The sequence below is a fragment of the Cylas formicarius genome, unplaced genomic scaffold (assembly GCF_029955315.1).
Source record: "Cylas formicarius isolate icCylForm1 unplaced genomic scaffold, icCylForm1.1 PGA_scaffold_1__22_contigs__length_36826433, whole genome shotgun sequence".
NCBI classification, from domain to species: domain Eukaryota; kingdom Metazoa; phylum Arthropoda; class Insecta; order Coleoptera; family Brentidae; genus Cylas; species Cylas formicarius.
In genome coordinates, this window is record NW_026844264.1 from 7199813 (window position 1) to 7206263 (window position 6451).

Consider the following 6451-nt stretch of genomic DNA (forward strand, 5'->3'; position numbering starts at 1 on the left):
TCACGTAGAGCCAGAAATGCATTTTTTCTTGATCGACCATTTTCATAATAGGCTTGCACAATTTTTACACGTTTTTCAGTCGTATATTGCTCAATAACTAATTTTGTTTATGTTTTGAGGTTAGAAATCTCATATGATAATAAGCAAATACAGTGGCGTTTCAAAAATATTTCAGACTGTAATGTGGAAACTCTTATTGAATCACCCGTTAGTTTACGAGTTGTTCTCAGATGTAACATCCCAGGACATATTTAACACGGAGTTGAAGTATGTCTCCTGTTTGTACCGCATTGAGCATTTATTATCTATTATTATGTCTGTATTCACTTCGCACTTATGAAAAGCATAGTATGTGAGTAGCAAAATATAAAACTTGTTAAGAGAAGTGAAATTGTTCACTCTCAACTCACACCTCTTTCAAAAATCCCAGTCATTCAAAGAATATGTGTGATTACCGCAGTAAACTAATCAACCAAACCAACATTACAGAATTATACCAGAATTGGGGGTATCTTCTTAAAACTTTAAAAGCGACATTTATTAACTTCGTTTTGACCGTCAAATTCTCAATAATTCACAAAATATATACAAAATGTTCTTGTGTAATTTAAAATAATAAAATTTTGAATTAAAATATTAAATATTTCTGGGATTCTAGTTTTTTTTAAGCTTGAATTTGGCATCGATATATCTATATGCACGGCCTACTTACACAAGAACAAAAAATCGCTCATATCTCCGCCATTTTTCATGAGAGATAAGAACAACAATAATTGAAAAGGACTCAACAGGAGCTTTTTTTAAGATCACATAAAATAAGAAAGTTGTATATGTGGGATGATGGAGAATTATAGAAAAAATTTACACTACTACATGGTAAAAAGACACTAATGATGTTTTATCCGAATCAGCAGTTTTTTGAAAAAATAAAATAGTTATCAAAATAAATAATAAGTAAAATAGTTTGTCAAATATCAAAAATTTAAAAACGCCCCATATCCCGGTCAGGTGTGAACATTCTCCACACAGTATTTACAATTTCATATTTCTCAAAAACCGAGCCGATAAATGTAAGTCGATTTTGGTCTATCTAGTTTAGAAATAGGTTTTGCCTTTTAAATCGTTCAAATTAAAAGCACGCCATACCACGGAACTGGGTTTAATATGTCACGCGATGATTTTCGCGGAATTATCGAACAGCAGGTTATCGACGTAAAAAATGTCTTTAACAAACATCTTCCTGGACAGACTTAGGCCTTTTTGTCCTCGCATCGCCATTCAGGTACCGCGGTCATTATGCACTTACAAGACTTATTTCCCAAATAAGGAAGATGGTTGTTAGTTTCTTAAAAGACTTCCTGCTTTGTGGGCCTTTTGTTGTCCGCGTTCAAACCTTTGACGCCCGAAAAATCACAGGTCGAGAGTAAGGTTCGAGCAATGTGGAAAAATGGTCAATCGTAGCTGACTGATTACGTATTCCGCAATAATTATAGACACCGGGAATTTAATGGAATATCTGCTTTGAATATAACATGAATTGGTTATGTTAAAGTGCAAATTCATTATATCTCCGCTAACAGCTTTCGTTATATTCATATGACTTCACTTGAAGGGATTTGACGGATCTTCTTTACAGTATTTTGAGGAAACTGAGAGAAGAACCTTTGAAATAAAACGGATTTATTTTTGTGATATTTTATATTTTCCCACATTTCTCACGTTGTGGATGTGTTCATTTTCTGTTGAATGAAACAACGTATGAAAAACATATCAAAACATCTACTGGTCAAACAAAGAAACAAATCAACAAAATGATAGCTTTGAGGTACATTTTTTTGAAACCCACATGACTAATTGGCAAGCTAAGTTGATATTTACATCATTACGGAGCCAAACAAAGGTTGACCCATTGACCCATTTTAATTAAAACTACTAAATGGCACTAGGTGATTTTCTAATTGCCGGAAATCGCATAATAATAATTTAATTTACACTTACAAAGCCAAATGGATAGTTTTTTTCTAGCAATTAGACAAAAAAACAATACTATTTAAACTATTTAAACTTTGCGCCCGAAAATATTGAATTTAAAGATAAAGAAGAAACTAAAGTCAAACTAAGCGGCATTTCATCAAAACAGTTTTATGATATGTATAAGCAGTTATACCAAAAATTATACATACATGATATCTACATAAAAAATACAGAAAAAACAGAGATTCAAAACTAAAATAAAATGTAAATTATATATGAAACATGTATAAAATATGTATATAAATGTCTGTATTCTCACTTTTTAATACATATTATAATATTCACTTCTGAATTTTTGAATTGTGTTACGTGCTGTGTGATCTTGGGTAGTCTCTGGTTATAAATTTTCTTCAGCATCAAAACCAACCATCTTGAAACATTTTTTTATGATTGCCTTGAAACATTTCCAAGTTCTCCCTCCAAAATATTTTTTTTATCGCGGGATTCGAGTAATCAAAATGAAGGATATAGCAGAAAAACACACGATTTGTAAGAAGACACAACACCACATTCAAAATGAAAAATCTGATTTTGACCACCTTTTGGAGCAACATAATTTTTTAAAATTAAATTCCCTTTGCACCTTGTAATCAGGGCCGGTTTCAAAGTTCTCACATGAAGTTGACTTATTTCGCTACTCCCATTGTTGTATATAAAAATTAAACACTCTTCCTCAGTATTACCGGGTAAGCAGAGTGCAAACTCAACTATCAAATATATGTTTTTAAGCCGCAGTTGCTTTTTTGTACAATTATCAAAAACTTCAAGGCATCGGACACAAACATCGTTAGCTCTGCCACCCTTCCAACTTTTCATTGGTTACAAATTCCTTTTTTAAAAATATTTCGTCAAATAGTTCATCTTCATTTATTAATATATCATTTTACAATAAAATAGTTTGTATTCCGGGTTGAATTTCTAAGCAATGTGGAATTGCGACGTTGCCAATGTTTATAAATTTTCTATGAGGTCAAATATAACTACATTGAAAAATCCGGGACAATCCAGGACGAGTAGATTTTCCAGGACGTTGTCGGAAAAACCTTAACCTGTACCGGCCAATCCTGTACGGTTGTTCAGCCTATTTAGTTGCAAAACCATGCCTTATTAGTTTTGGTTAGTTTCTAACCAAAATTAACCAAAACAATAACATAAGTCTGACAAATTTATAGTTGGAAAAACAAAATGATCTTGTTGAGGCCGAATATTTTTTATTATTTCTCCTGCGGTATCGTTGGGTCATTCTGTAGTCCCTTTGAATACCCATTGAGATATTATTACTCTACACCTTTCTGAAATAGACTTTAGTTCAGCACATTTCTTTTCTATTGTTGTTTTATTTGTTTCATTTCATCTGAGACCGTATACGTTATTAAGTTTTACTTTGTCTGCAATTGTGCCAATAAAAAAAACTTTTTGTAAATTAATTTTATTTTTTTAAAACTACAAACTTTATCCGAGCGACAAGGCATGTCTGGACGTACGACGCCAAACAATGGTTGTCATATTTCCCTAATAAAAGGACTGAATTCTTGGGGCGGAAATTTGTCAGCTCCTCGAACGGGCACACAAAGAGGCTCTATATTTAAACAGGAAGCCACCCATAAAGACTTGGAAACATATTTCCGATGATGACCGCACATACGAACCGTCGGATTGTATATTTTTTCACGATTTATAAGGTCTGGCAGGATGTCGCCTAAATCGAAATTTATGCGTAAATCTTCGGATTTGTACGTTTGCATAAACAAGGATTTATTGTACGGGGAAAGTAAACAGCGCGTTTTGTCAAAACAAAGGATGAAACGTCACGCGTTCGCTTCGTAAGATTCTCGATTTCCTGTTTATCCAGCGACGAAGGGAATATTTGCGATTTATACAGGGTGGAGCAGTTTATTGCAACCGGAGTACTTTTAAAAGAAACAATACAAATCAATTTAAACCTTAAACAACCATATTAAGTTTCTGGAAGAAAAAAAGTTGTACAACTGTGTTTTTGTTGACATAGACTATGAAAGACCTCCTACAATAAACTGCATAGACAAGTTTTTTTTTTTCAAAGAAACTTCCACTGGCTACTATTCACAAAACTTTGCTTATTAATTTAAAAATAGCTTTTTTGCTTATTGTCAGCAGTAAATGTAAATTACATGTAAGAGTTCGGTAGTAAAAATAAAATATCTTTAATATTCGAGACGTGCCAGAGTATTACCGGCAATCATTGGATTATGCATATAATTGATTAATTACCTACCATGTTATAATAATAATAATAATAATAATAATAATAAATAATAATTAGTGTTATTATTATTATTATTATTATTATTATTATTAACAATAATAATAATAATAATAATAATAACTCAGAGGCGCACACCTGGTGAGTACGGGCGAGGCATCTTTCAGGGAGATAGCCTTTCTCCCCTGTGGTTCTGTTTAGCACTGAACCCACTGAGTAAAATGTTCAATCCACCTATATCAATAACACGCCAATTCTACGTAGATGATTTAAAGCTATATGCATGTGGCGAAAGGCAGCTTACCTCCCAAGTTGCAAAGGTGTTGCAAATTCTGCCAGGATATTGGAATAGATTTCGGATTGGATAAATGCGCATGCCTGCACTTGCGACGAAGGAAGCCAGAAAATGATAGGCCGATAACACTAATCAACGATACGGAAATTGAGAATCTACAGCCAGGAGAATATTACAAGTATCTAGGAATAACCCAGCAGTATGACATCGATATGATTAGGACTCGCGAAGTAGTTACCAGTGAATTAAAAGCTCGGATAAGAAAAGTAATGAACATAAAATTGAATTCCAAAAACAAAATTCAACCGCTTAACTCCTGGGCTTTCCCAGTTATTATATACACATTCGGAGTCATAAAGTGGTCCGCAACTTCACTACAACACTTACAACTACATCTACAACTCTACTCGAAAATCTGCAATAAGAGGTCTCCTAAATCTAGAAAGCATGGCCCTCGCTGAGGAGCAAAAGCTGGAATATTTTGGGCACCCGCAGCATGATGTTCATAGATCGGTTGCCACACTAGGAAGCGTGCATACCATTTTCACCTATCGCTACCCCGAACTCCAAACCCCGAAAAGTAAGGACATCGATTATGAAGCATCCACTGCTTACCTTCGAGTTGGTTACCTGTTTCCAGAAACCGAAGGCTCTTTTCAAGCCCTTCAGGACCAAGTTGTCCCCACCAAATCTTATATTAAACACGTCCATAAAGGAAATGCAGCCAATGAGAACTGCCGTCGATGTGAAAGAGACATAGAATCCATCCAGCAAATCATCCGCCAGGGAGTAAGCAGAAATTTCAAAACTGTTAGCGTCACAAAGCCTACGCATCAATACTCAGCCGCTTGGGAGCATGATACAGCCTCTACAACCGTGTATTGGGACACACCAATACAAACGGCAAATATCCTAGCCCACAACAGACCGGACATTGTTATTATTAATAACACAGCGCGAGGGAAACATCGTTGATATAACCGCGCCTCTGGATGACAATGTGCCGAAAACCTACAGCGAAAATATAGCAAAATACAAAAAGCATTCCTACGAACTAAAAGCACTATACAAGTTAAAAATGATCCATACTCTACCTTTCATTATCTCAGCTAACGGGCTTGTACACAAATACCTTACGAAACATCTGAAACAGTTGAAGTTAGACTATACTTACCTGATCGAAGCCCAAAAGGCCGCAATTCTATGCACCTGTCGAATTGTCCGAGAAGTATTGTCCCTGTAGGCGTTATTCGAAAAACTCCTTCGAAAGATGGCACTCCGATGATGAGGCATTATTAAAAATTCCCTAGCCCTAACATTCCTGTTCCCGAATCGAGGTCCGAGTATCGGGATCGTTTACAGTGTTTATTAAAAAAGTACAGAAATGCAGTCTTCTTCGAGACTCCATCCTGAGCTACCCTAACTGTTTTTAAAAATCGGAAATATTATAATGTTTTCTTACGCCATACGCAAAGCGCACACATTGGTTTTGAATTTTTTGAATTATCTAAGCAAAAACCTTACACAAAATTACAATAATTAAAATTCGCACAACTTTTTCCTTAACTTTTGACCTAAAATTTGTCTATTACTGTATATTTTTAATGCCGTATATGCCCTTGGAAATATGCTTTTTTAATGTACTTTAAACGCCCAAGTTCCTAGCATTATAAACGAAGTTAAGCATTGTGCTTAAGATATTTAAAGAATTTTTTAATTACCTAAAAGTAATAATGAAGATTTTGTGGGGTTTAACTTAGGATTATGACTTTTGGAGAGTTCAGTCAAAGTTCGTAAATTGTGATTTACGACGGCAGCGCCAAAATTTCCCGGCCTGAATATGAAAGAAACAAAGTAGAGTAACAGTTTTTTATTATTTT